Below are 13,508 nucleotides of genomic sequence, written 5' to 3' on the forward strand. Positions count from 1 at the left end.
CCTACGTCTATTCTCCTCAACTAAGAACTTTTTCTTCTACACAATTTGGAGTGGTTAATTATGCAGCGGGATAGTAACAAGACAAGGTTTCAAGAATCAATGGATCACTACAAAAAAAGTGTGCATTGATAGCATATTCGGATAGCACGGATTTTGCAAATGCTATTAAAGATGATATCGAGGGATTTGTAACTATATCGTAGCATTTGAAAAATGCTAAGCCCTATAATAGCAAAGAAGAGACGTAGAATCACTTATGACCGCCAAAACTTTGCAAATATTTCACAAAAACCGCTTAACACTTTAGCAAAAAATTTTTTTTTTTTAAATTATTAAGAGACAACCCTAATTTCTATCTTCTTCTCCTTCATCGTTCTCTCCTCCTATACCTCTCTATTCTTCTTTTCTCCTCTCTCGCTTACTCTCTTCCTCTGATTATGCAACCCTAGATCTATTAGATTTTATCAGTTTCGCTTCAGATTTCAGATCCATTATCTCTTTGTCACCCTCGCTTTCATCCCCAAATTTATCTTATTCTTCTTCAATTTGATGAAATCTTCAGTCTCCATCTTCGTCGGTGGTCTGAGATAGCCTTAAACCATAAATTTAATTTCGGTGGCTGAAACGTAGGTGAAACCCAAACCATCTTCGTCGCTTGGTTCTTCGTAGCTGAAAGGTTTCTCGATCAATTGCTTAATCCTTCTCCCTCCGACTCCCGTCTTTCTCTTTCTCTCGGCTCCATATGTACGATTTTGTTAGGATTCACTAGATTTATTAGCAATTGTAGATGAATTTGGGTTAGATTGATTTAGCAGTGAGATAATGATTTCGATTTAGAAAGCAAAAAGTCTCCATCGAGTTCTTCTAGTGAGTTTTTACATATCTATTTTCATACATCATAGAACTCTCCCTTTTTCTACTCTAATATCTTACTTGTTTCCCAGATACAATGAATCCTCAAATACTTCCAGAGCTCTTTTCCATTTAGTGAGAGTGGCAAGAGAGCAAAGCTCAAGAAATAACCAAGAGAGGTCTGTCTTTCCGCTTTTTCTTTGTTTTTTTTTCAATGAACATGATGGAGTCTTTACTCACGTAGTTCTTAGGATTCAAGCAAACCATGCCTTATTTATGGACTGTCGCAATGTCTCCTCTTTGGTATATATGTGCAGTCTTTGAAAAATGTTTGCAATTGTTCATGTTTACTCTATTAAGATGTCGTTACTTTTCTCGTTTTCTCATTGCTGCTTCAAATGGTTCATGTGTACTCTATTAAGATTTGTTAGGATGTGATCTTTAAGAATTTAATTTGGTTACTTTAGTCTAGGTTGTTGCGACTTAGATAACGATTACTCTACAGATTTGTAATGTTAATGGTAATGTTTCATACTTGATCCTTTATTGGAGTCTGTTTTTTATGGCTTCTGATGATTGTGGAAGTGGAAATAGCTTTCCAGATTGATGGCTGCAGGTTTTGATTTTCTGTTACAGGTTTTAGTTTATGAATTTTCAGGTTTTGGTTTCTAAATTTGCAAGTTTTGGTTGTCTAAGTCACAAGTTTTGGGTTTCTCTGGTTAGCTACTACATTTTTATTTCATACACACGTTATTTTTTTTTAACTTACATGGGTTCTGTTTTTGACAGTGAAGGGACAAAAGGTTAATACTAGTCCTAGCTAGTAATTGTACTCTCATGTGCTTGGATTCATTGAGAAAGCAGGAGATAAAGAAAGGCTTTTGAAGTGGAGTTTGAGTGATACCTGGAATGGGTATAGATTCTTACTATCACTTAATCTTGTTTAGATCTGTTTCTCGTCTTGTGTGTTATATACGTATAATCTAATCTTTTGTGTATTTAGCAATCACAAATGTGGTAACAATCTCTACGATCCTGAAGCACAATGGACTAGCAACATAGAAGAGTAAGTAAAATTTCCTTTCTTATCATCAACGTTTATTTTTTGTAAATCATAATTCAGTAATCTGTTTTCCCTTTGTTCCATGTTTGCCAACAGAGGTGTTAACGTTGTTGACTGTGGGAATGAAAGACAAGAACAAAGGAAGCATGGTCCAGAAGGCTAAGGCAAGTTTCTTTTAATATTTTTTTTAAGGCTGGTGAATAAGCTACAACAGAAGCTGTTTAGGTCATTGGATTGTCTTTGAAGTCTGATGCTAAAAAGACCATCATGAATCTCAGGTTCCCTCTTTTTCTCACGGTTTTCTAGCCATTATCTTGTAGAAGTAATTGAGAAAGTCACTTGCTTTTACTCATACAAAGACATCCAACTTCAAAAAGAGAACTGAACTGCAGAGGATATAGAGAAGGCAGTGAAATGAGAATTGCTTGGAATGAGACATCATCCTAAGTCCTTGGAGGGAGGGAAAGAGCAAACCAATGGAGTTCTTTGTTTAGTCCATCTGAATTGCAGTACTTATGACGTTGTTTATGACCTTTGTTTTTATAACAAATGGTGTTAAATGCTGAACTATTTTGTAAAATTACAATTATGTATTTTTTGATGATCTATGAAAAGAAATGTGCTTTCAACAAATTGGTTTTGTAGCATATAATTATTTGGATTTTAAATTTATAGATTTAAAATAATTTTGCAATTCATCATTTTATAATGTAGCACATAAAATTTGCTACACAAAAATATAATATAGCAAAAATTATGAGTTATAAAAAATTATATTAAAGCATTCGATTAGTGCTATACTAGAAGGACTTATAATAGCACGACAAAAAATGCTTTTGTATGGGTGATACCTACTATAGCTGCCGAGAACATAGCGTTTGTGAATTCGCTATCTATAACGTAAGATAGCATATTTTTAGCGCTATCAATGAACAAATTTCTTGTAGTGGATCAAGAAACTCTGTTTTGTTGCTCTGAATTCTTTTATAAACAAGGAGAACTCGAAGACTTCTGTTTCGAAGAAAATCTCTTCTCTTATTCAATTAAAAACCGAATCTCTAAAGAGACAATACAAAGCCTTATATAAGCTAAGTCACAACCGACCTTAGCATTAGTAAAACCCTAACAGAAAAGTAAAGTATAGTTTAACATAGAAATGGAAATCAAATCGGAAAAGGAAAACTGAAACAATGAGAATAACTTGAACTAGAAGTAATGAGGATGACGCTACATCAGGTCGCCCGGGGTGAGAAGAAAATTCGTCCTCGAATTTTCAGCTTCATCTTAAGCATCAAATGAGACCAAATGCTTGACATTGAACACGTCTGCTGTGTGTATATGAGGAGGAAGCTTGAGACGGTAAGCATTGTTATTAATCTTCTCAACAATCTCAAGAGGACCTATCTTTCCTGATTTCAGATTGTTGTAAGTGCCTGGTTTAAAACGGTCCTTGGTTAGTACTGCCCACACAGGATCTCCAACATTTAACTCAACATCACGACGATGAATATCCGCAGCAGTTTTATACTTGGCCGTAGAAATCTCCAAATTGGAGTGAACCTGCTCGTGTAATGTTGCAAAATCTTCGAAAAAATCACAAGCTCTACCATGAAAGCGAGTTCTGTCTGGATTGATTCCCATGTCTATAGGACAGCGAGGTAGATAACCATAAACAACTTGAAAGGGACTTAAACCCGTACTGCGATTCACAACTCTATTATGAGCAAATTCAGCTTGACAAAGAATTGATTCCCATGACTTGATGTTATCTCCAACTAAACATCTCAACAAATCTCCCAAAGCTCTATTAGTAACTTCTGTTTGACCATCCGTCTTTGGATGATACGCCGAACTCATGTCCAATTTGGTGTGAAGAAGACGCCAAAGTGACCGCCAAAATGACTCAAGAAACGCGAGTCTCGATACTAGACAATAGATAATGGTAACCCGTGAAGTTTATACACTTCTCGAAAAAATAAAACCGCAACTTGAACAGCATCTGTGGTTTTCTTACATGGTATAAAATGAACCATCTTATAGAAACGATCGACGACGACAAATATCGAATCGTTACCTCTTTGAGTTCTTGGCAAACCAAGTACAAAATCCATACTCACGTCCGCCCATGGTTGCGTAGGAATTGGAAGAGGTAAATATAAGCCATAATTGGTAGATTTTCCTTTTGCTGCTTGACATATCCCACAACGTACAATAAAACTCTCAACATCACGTCTTAACGTTGGCCAGAAGAAAGAAGAACTAACCAATTTCACCGTTCTGTCTCGTCCGATATGGCCCTCTCCATGAAGCTCTCGAATTATTTGCAGCCTCAAACTACAATCAGGAATGCACAAGTGAGCTCCCCGAAACAAGAAGCCATCATAAATGAGATAAACAGAACCAATCCCCTGTTCCGTATCCTTCCATATTTTTCCAAAAAAAGGATCTGTTGGATAGAGATCAGGAAGCACATCAAATCCTTGAACTAACACGTGTAATGTTGTCAAAAGAGTGTGTTCCCGCGGTATGCTTAATAACAAAAGAGAATTGCTGCAAATATGCAAACCATGAGGCGTGTCTAGCTGATACTTTATCTTGAGATCCCGTATGCTTAAGTGCGTCATGGTCGGTATAAAGAACAAACTCGCGATGAAAAAGATAGTGCCACTGATGCTTAACGGCTTGAACCACAACATAAAGCTCCACGTCGTATGTGCTATACCGCTCACGAGATCCCGCAATCTTCTCACTAAAAAATGCTACCGGACGACTAGATGGGCTCAAAACAGCTCTACTGCCAACTTTAGTTGCATCACAATGTAATTCAAAGGCTATATGAAAGTTGGGAAGAACAAGAACTGGTGCTGAAGTAAGCTTTGTTTTGATCACTTGAAATGCTTGGTCAGCTTCATCCGTCCATTTAAACGAAACAGACTTGATACAATCCGTAACTGGCGCCATGGTACTACTGAAGTGTGGAATGAATCGCCTATAAAAGGAGGGCAAACCATGAAAACTTCGCACATCCGTGATACTCTGAGGTGTTGGCCAAGACTGTATCGCCAAAATCTTTGCGGGATCAACTGCTAACCCATTAGAAGAGATAATATAACCCAAAAAAGAACTTGATCCACGCCAAAAACACACTTCTTTGTAGCTGCAAATAACTTTTCATTCCGCAAGATAACCAACACGTCATGAAGATGACCCAAATGCTCATCTAATGTAGAACTAAACATTAGTATCATCGAAATATACTACCACACAATGCCCAATAAATGGTCTAAGTGACTCATTTATCACACATGAAAGTACTCAGTGCGTTAGATAAACCAAAAAGCATTGCAAGCCACTCAAACAACCCTTCACGCATCTTAAAAGCTGTCTTCCACTCGTCGCCAGGCCTAATACGAATTTGGTGATAACCACTACGAAGATCCAGTTTTGTGAAAACAGAGGCTGTCCCAATTTGGTCCAAAAGATCATCAAGACGAGGAATAGAAAACCTGTAGCGAACAGTGATTTTGTTAATTTCCCTACTGTCCACACACATGCGCCACGTTCCATCTTTTTTGGGTATAAGTAAAGCCAACAGTACAAGGACTTAAGCTTTCACGAATGTATCCTTTAGCGAGGAGGTCTTCAACCTGTTTTCGCAGCTCATCGTGTTCCTTAGGACTCATCCTATAGTGAGGTCTGTTAGGAAATACGGAATCAGAAGCTAAGTCGATACAATGTTATATACCACGTAACGGCGGCAAACCTTCTGGCAATTCTGTAGGGAACACGTCTTGAAACTTTGCTAATATCTCATGAAAACTTGGTGGTGCTTCAGGAATTAATGACATGATCTGTGGTTTAACAAGTAAGAAAAAAACCACACCGGAAGACTAAAACTCTTGGACAATTTGTGACTGAGAGACTAACAAGGCTGGTTTCGTAGTCTCTGGAGGAGGTAGCGGAGGGTCAATGTCTGTACTAGACACAATTGTTTGTGATGCAATTTGTGATGGTATCAACGTAATACGCTTACCCTCATAGTTAAAACTATGTGTGTTGGCAAACCCGTCGTGTGTTGTTCTGCTATCATATTGCCACGGTCGCCCTAACAAGAGATGACAAGCATCCATAGGCAAGACATCACATAAAACCAGATCCTTATAGTTGAGACCCATCTTGAAATTCGAATATCATTCTTTGATGTTAACCACGCTATCTTGTACGATGTTGGGTGTGGTTCTATAAACAGAGCAAGCTTGAAAACCGCCTCTTCAGAAATAGCATTCGTACAACTCCCTGAATCAATCACCATTCTGCTATTTTCCCTCGGATGGTACATGTTGAATGAAAAATATTTGTGCGAAGCCACGATTCCACAATACCTTGGGGAATTAGATAATTCCATCTTAACACTAACATATGACCCGTATCCCCAACAAGTTGCTCTTCGGAATCATCTCCAGCATCATCTTCATCGTTATAATTATCAAAAGCAAGTTCGTCTTTGGTTAGTAAACCATGACGTTGCAGGTTGGGACACACAACTTGTCTATGCCTTGTTTCACCATATTTGAAACACTTGAAAGTTGCAGTTCTTTATTGGCCAAGAGATGAATTACCATCAACACCTTCTGCAAGTTTCGAATGCTCTAATGCCTTAGTAAGCCATGTTTCTGCTGTTGAAGAGAGACGAGTTCGTTGAGAAGTCCAGGAACTTGTTTGACTCCGCGAATGCTGCTCTATCAAAAGGGCTCGTTGATGAGCTTCAGAAACTAAGAGAGGGTCAAATTGCAGCAAAGTACTCTGAATTTGAGACTTCAATTCACCAATAAAACGTGAGACTCTCTGTTCTTCATTCTCTGTTAGTGAATATCGTGCCAACAATGGAAACAAATTCGGAGGCGTATTCATCAACGGTTTTGGTTCCTTGCCTTAGATTCTGGAGCTTTGTGTACATTTTCCTTGTGTAGTTGTAAGGCAAAAACGCTTTTCTCATTAATTTCTTCATCTTCTCCCAAGAAGTAATCTTTTCCTTTCCTGCTCTTGCTCGAGAGTCCTTCAGCTGCTGCCACCAAGCTGATGCACGGCCACAAAAACGAGTAGCCACAAGTGAAACACGACTCAATTAACAAAGGCAATAATAATAACATGTTGGGTGACTAAAAAGAATAAAAAAAGATCCACGTCATCAGAGAAGGCGACTGGTAAGGCGGTTAGGGTTTCTGAAGCTTTTCCATCACGCTAGGGTTTAGGCGGCGGCCACCACCGGTGGATCCGATGTCTGAGCCGGTAAGCTCCGTGTCTCCTCCGGGAGATTCCTCTCCTGTTCAATCCAAGCAACTTTCGTATGCAGCAGCAGTGAATAAGCGTCCGTCACTTAAAAAACATGAGTTTCAAGTCAGTTTGGTTGATGGTATTCCAACGATTGAGGTTCCTTCAGCAGTTATCAGTGATTCCGTTCCCCTATGGGAAGATTTTCTTGTTGGTAGATTTCCGTCTACTGCTCCCCACGTCGCTAAGATCCATGTTATTGTTAACAAAATATGGTCTCTTGGAGATAAAACAGTCCGAATCGATGTGTATGAGAATAACACCACTTCAGTCAAGTTCCGAATTCGAGATCAAGCAACCAGATTGAGAGTACTGCGTAAGGGTATGTGGAATATTGCAGGGCTTCCCATGATCCTTGCAAAATGGTCTCCAATCCCAGAAGAAGCTCAGCCTGAAGTCTCGACAATGCCTTTATGGGTCACTTTGAAAAATGTTCCTCACTCGATGTATTCATGGGAGGGTCTCGGGTTTCTTTCTAGTCCAATAGGAGATCCCATTCGACTTCATCCGGAAACAGAATTATGTAGCAACTTTGAAGAGGCAAAGGTGTTCGTTGAAGTAAATTTAACAAAGTCTCTCCCACAAAAATTCTGCTTCAAGTTGAATCAAGTGGAGGAAGTCACCGTGGAATTTGTTTATCCTTGGCTCCCTCCTCGATGCTCAAGGTGCAGCAAATGGGGCCACACAGAGGATGTTTGTGTGACCAAAAAAGCGTCTCCCGTGAAGGTAAAGGAAGATGACTTAGAAGAAGGTGAGCTGGTAGCAGAAAATGATTCTGAAAAAACAGAGACCTCTGTTCCAGTTGAGGTGCAAGAGGTGCAAACACCTACGTTGGCCGTATCGAATGCAGTGCAGCAAAACAGAGCCGCTGAGACACATGAGGAGCAAGATAATATAACACAAGGTGCTGATAAGGATGGTTGGTCCTTAGTTTCCCCAGGGAAAGGCTGTAAGAGTAATGAGAAGGTTCAAAGCTCACTAGCTTATGGTCAAGTTACTATTCTCTCTGCTTCTCGATTCTCTGTTCTAGATAATATTGAAGAGCCCAAGCTAGACGATGCAGTCATCGAAGGGGAAGTGGCAGAAGGTAAGGAAAGTCTAGACAACAATGTCGAGAATGGTGTTAACACTCATGCAAGTTTGACGCAGACCATCACAGAAGTAGAGAAAGCAAGCTCGGTCCGAGCTACCCGTCAAACAAAGATTTCGCAGAAAGCTACATCGGAATCTTTTTCTCAACAAGCTAAGGCTCGCCCTAGCGTATCGAGCAAAAGAACCTCCAAAAAACATCATTAATGTCTTGCTTTTTCTGGAATGTGCGCGGTTTCAATAAATCAACCAAACATTCCGTAGTAAGTGACTGGTTACATGAAGAAAATTTGCAATTTGGGTGTCTTTTGGAAACGCGAGTACAAGAAACCAGGGCTTCTCGTATTCTGTCCTCTGTTTTTCGAGATTGGTCTTCTATTACTAATTATGAATTCAATAGTTTGGGCCGCATATGGGTAGTTTGGAGAAATAATGTTCGAGTCACTCCGGTCTACAAGAATGGTCAGCTTGTAACATGTTCAGTTTTGATGGATGGTGCCTCAGAGGAGATTTTTGTCTCTTTTGTTTATGCAGCTAACCTACCAGAGGATAGGAAAGAGCTGTGGGAAGATCTTAAATATCATTTTGATACTCCACTGATTCAGAATAAACCTTGGCTCATCATGGGAGATTTCAATGAAATTCTCGACGGTGAAGAGCATTCAAACTATGAGAACTCTCCTTCTATTTCTTATGGGATGCGGGATTTTCAAGCAATGGTGAGGTATTGTTCTCTTGTGGACATGAGCTCTCACGGCCCTCAGTTCACTTGGTGTAACAAGCGGGAGGAAGAGCTGATATGCAAAAAATTGGATCGTGTTTTGGTTAATGAGGAGTGGACTCGATTATTTCCTGAATCCTATAGTGTGTTTGAACCTGGCGGTTGTTCGGATCATCTTCGATGTCGGATTAAAATAGCAGCAGCTACTAGTCGTCCGCGTGGTCCTTTCAAATTTTCAAATGTCATCGCGTCATTGCCGGATTTCCTGCCTACAGTTCAAGAGTTCTGGGATAGTACAAGTGTTCTTTATCATTCCACCTCTGCTATTTTCAGATTTTCTAAAAAACTTAAGGCCCTTAAGCCAATTTTGTGGTCTTTGGGACGTAGAAAGCTACACCAGCTGTCGACTAGAGTTGATGCAGCATATGAGGTTCTATGTGACAAGCAACAAGCCACACTTGAAAATCCTACTTCGGCTTTGATGGAGGAGGAAGCCGAGGCTTATAAGATATGGGATCACGTAGCAGTACTTGAAGAAGGTTTTCTGAAACAGAAATGAAAGCTTCATTGGCTTAATGTGGGAGATAGAAATAACAAGTATTTTCACAATGCAGTCAAAGCAAGATTGGCCAAGAATGCTATTAGAGAGATAAAATGCCAAGACGGGTCTGTAGCTACAACACAAGAAGATCTTAAGACTGAAGCTGTGAGGTTCTTTGAGGAGTTTTTATCACACGAACCAGCGGACTATGAGGGTGTCCCTGCGGACCAGATTGAAGAATTGTTAGATTTTCGATGTTCTTTATCAGAACAGGACACGTTGGTGAGTCCTGTTACAGAGGAAGAGATTCAAACTGTGTTGTTCAAGATGCCGGGAAATAAAGCCCCTGGTCCCGATGGTTACACGGCTGAGTTCTTCAAGTTAACATGGCCTATCCTGGGGAAAGACTTTGTCACTGCAATTCAGTCTTTTTTCATGATGACTTTCTTGCCTAAAGGAGTTAATACCACAATTCTGGCACTTATTCCAAAAAAGAATGAAGCTATAGAGATGAAAGATTATCGTCCCATATCATGCTGCAATGTGATGTATAAGGTAATATCGAAAATTCTTGCTAACAGATTGAAGAAAATTCTCCCTGCATCAATAGCCCCAAACCAGTCTGCGTTTATTAAGGATCGTCTTATGATGGAAAATCTGTTGTTAGCTTCAGAATTAGTCAAGGATTACCATAAAGCTTCAGTCTCTAAAAGGTGTGCTGTTAAGATCGACATATCAAAGGCTTTTGATACGGTGCAATGGCCTTTCTTGCTGACGGCTCTAAGAGCCATGAATCTTCCGGAAAGTTTTATTCACTGGATTGAGCTCTGTATTGGCACTGCTTCGTTCTCTGTTCAAGTCAATGGGGAGTTGGCTGGGTTTTTTCAAAGCAAAAGGGGTTTAAGACAAGGATGCTCTCTTTCTCCATATCTTTTCGTCATTTGCATGAACGCTCTCTCTAGAATGCTGGATAAAGCGGCAGTGGATCAGAAAATTGGTTACCATCCTCGGTGTAAAAGCATGGGACTAACTCACTTGTGCTTTGCGGATGATATTTTGGTTTTTTCAGATGGGAGTGTACGATCAATAGCGGGTATTCTACAAGTTTTTAATAAGTTTGCAGATGCCTCGGGACTCAGAATCAGCCTAGAGAAATCAACCCTGTTCATGGCTGGTTTCTCATCTACTCATAAAGAAGATATACTCCAGCGTTTTCCATTTGAAATGGGAACTCTTCCAGTGCGGTATCTCGGTCTCCCTCTTCTCACTAAAAGTATGACTCGATCCGATTATCTACCCCTCATTGAGAAAATAAGAAATCGCATCACCTCTTGGACGGGTCGGTTCTTATCTTTCGCGGGTAGACTACAACTGATCAAATTTGTCCTATCAAGCATCACTAACTTTTGGCTCTCAGCTTTTAGGCTGCCAAGTAAGTGTATTAAAGAACTTGAAAGTCTTTTCTCTGCTTTTTTGTGGTCTGGTGTAGAACTCAACTCAAGGAAGGCAAAAGTGGCATGGTTGGATGTTTGTAAGCCAATTAAGGAAGGTGGGCTGGGACTAAGACCGATATCAGAAGCAAACACGGTGAGTATTTTGAAACTTGTTTGGCGGCTTGTCTCCGCTAAGGACTCTCTTTGGGTCAGTTGGGTTCACGCAAATTTGTTACGAAATGGGTCCTTTTGGTCAGTTCGACAAACAAGTACTTCAGGTTCATGGATGTGGAGGAAAATATTGAAATATCGGGATAAAGCCAAACCTCTACATAAGATGGAGGTAAGGTCAGGTCTGGCTACTTCCTTTTGGCATGATAATTGGTGTTCTCTTGGGAGATTGGCTGATGTTTTAGGTCCCCGGGGATGTATCGATATGGGTATTGCCACGAACTGCTCAGTTGCTGCAGCCCTCTCAAATCACCGCCGACGCAGACACCGAAATGAAATGCTAAACCGAGTTGAGGATGAGTTGGATTCCCTCCGATCATATTCTCTAGCGGGTAAGGATATTTCACTATGGAAAAGGAACAATGGCTCTTTCAAGGGAACGTTCATTTCAAAGGACACTTGGTATACGATACGAGACACTAATCAGGTGTGTGAATGGTATAAGGGTGTATGGTTCCCCCACTCAACGCCTAAGTACTCATTCATCACTTGGATCGCCATTCGTAATCGTTTAGCTACGGGAGATAGACTGTTACAGTGGGATGCTGCAGCAAATGGTGATTGTAATTTGTGTGATGGGAACATAGAAAAAAAAGAACACCTCTTTTTCTCCTGTCTGTATTCGTCTCACGTCTGGTCAGCCCTCACACGAGACATGCTTGGGCAACACTACACAACACGATGGGAAACTCTGCTTCCTTTACTCATGGCTCCATCTACCTCAAAGCTACATTTGTTTGTTTTGAGATATGTGTTTCAGATATCTATCCACAGTCTATGGCGAGAACGGAATGGGAGACGACACGGCGAGTCACCAACCCCAGCATCCATGCTAGCAAAACTGATCGACAAGAACATTCGTAACCGGCTGAGCACCTTAATTACGACGGGCTCACACACTTATGAAGGCGGACTGCGATATTGGTTCCAAACCCATAGTCGCTAGTTTTCCCTTCTTTATAATCCCTCTCAAAAACTCAGATTTTTTCAGCTTGATGTTGCATTTATTGTAAAACCGTCTTTTTTTGGTGAATAAATTTTACATTCATACAAAAAAAAAAAAAAAGAAACACGACTCAACTCAGGGACTTTTTTGAATTCCAACAACTCTTCTATCGTATGGATCCAGTCCAAAATTTCTTCGGGTTGCAGAGCACTGTTAAATTCCGGCAAATCAAGCTTGAAGCCTGACTCCCATCGACAATTCTCAGCTTGTGGAGCTGCGATAATGTCACGATTACGGTTATCATGACGTCCATGCTGCTCAGCAAGCGGCGCAAATTGGTTTTTGAAAACTTCATCTTTTTCATCCTCTTCAAAGATCTGTTCTTCATGAAGTCGATACACTCTGTTTGCTTGACCCAATGCTCGTATTGCTGTCTCGATAGAGGTACGCATCGTATCAGTCATCGCTTGTTGAAACTCCGTCAACGTAGCACGAAACGCAGTGTTTTGGTCATCGAGTTGCTGTTGAAGACTCTTCTTTAGAGGCATGATTAGGACCTGTTTGTCTCTGATACCAACTTATGTAGTGGGATAGTAACAAGACAAGGTTTCAAGAATCAATGGATCAATAAACTCTGTTTTGTTGCTCTGAATTCTTTTATAAACAGGGAGAACTCGAAGACTTCTGTTTCGAAGAAAATCTCTTCTCTTATTCAATCAAAAACCGAGTCTCTAAAGAGACAATACAAAGCCTTATATAAGCTAAGTCACAACCAACCTTAGCATTAGTAAAACCCTATTAGAAAAGTAAAGTATAGTTTAACATAGAAATGGAAATCAAATCAGACAAGGAAAACTGAAACAATGAGAATAACTTGAGCTAGAAGTAATGAGGATGACGCTACATCAGGTAATGAAGAAACAATGAAACGTTGGGCATGATTGGTTCCGGCTGTAGATTTAGATTTTTGACTGTAGATTTTAGGCTGTAGATGTTTTGGCTGTGACTATAGATTTTAGTGCTGTAGTAATTTTGCTGTACTAGGATATGACCCGCGGTACACCGCGGGTTAATTATTTGATTTTTTTTTATTCTTTTTATAAACTAATGAATTTGTTGTGTATAATATTTCCTGTTGTATCGCGGATCATATGCGTTGTATCTAAAAAATAAAAAATTTAAGTTGTATTTATTTTGTTTAGTGTTTAAGATTGTATAATTGTATTTTGATTTGTTAATTCTAGGATTTCACCCGTGGTATATTTTCCCATATTAATATCGACCCAAACCCATCCCACCAT

General features: G+C 39.9%; 2 long non-coding RNA genes across 6 annotated transcripts; both read left to right on the plus strand.

Moving 5' to 3' along the window:
• Positions 1 to 348: 348 nt before the first annotated feature.
• LOC110229709 lies at positions 349 to 2,029 on the plus strand. Of its 5 annotated transcripts, XR_002333090.1 has the most exons (6): positions 349 to 867; positions 945 to 1,031; positions 1,511 to 1,570; positions 1,642 to 1,765; positions 1,856 to 1,918; positions 2,012 to 2,029. It is a non-coding gene; the product is annotated as an uncharacterized LOC110229709 (long non-coding RNA). The 5 variants fall into 5 exon arrangements; XR_002333091.1 differs by lacking the exon at positions 1,511 to 1,570 and having other exon boundaries at positions 351 to 867; positions 1,647 to 1,765; XR_002333089.1 differs by lacking the exon at positions 1,511 to 1,570 and having other exon boundaries at positions 352 to 867.
• A 56-nt stretch (positions 2,030 to 2,085) lies between these two features.
• Positions 2,086 to 2,533, plus strand: LOC110229710. The gene is made up of 2 exons (XR_002333094.1): positions 2,086 to 2,193; positions 2,308 to 2,533. It is a non-coding gene; the product is annotated as an uncharacterized LOC110229710 (long non-coding RNA).
• Positions 2,534 to 13,508: the final 10,975 nt, after the last annotated feature.

Source organism: Arabidopsis lyrata, assembly GCF_000004255.2.
Source record: "Arabidopsis lyrata subsp. lyrata unplaced genomic scaffold ARALYscaffold_3, whole genome shotgun sequence".
Lineage (NCBI taxonomy): Eukaryota > Viridiplantae > Streptophyta > Magnoliopsida > Brassicales > Brassicaceae > Arabidopsis > Arabidopsis lyrata.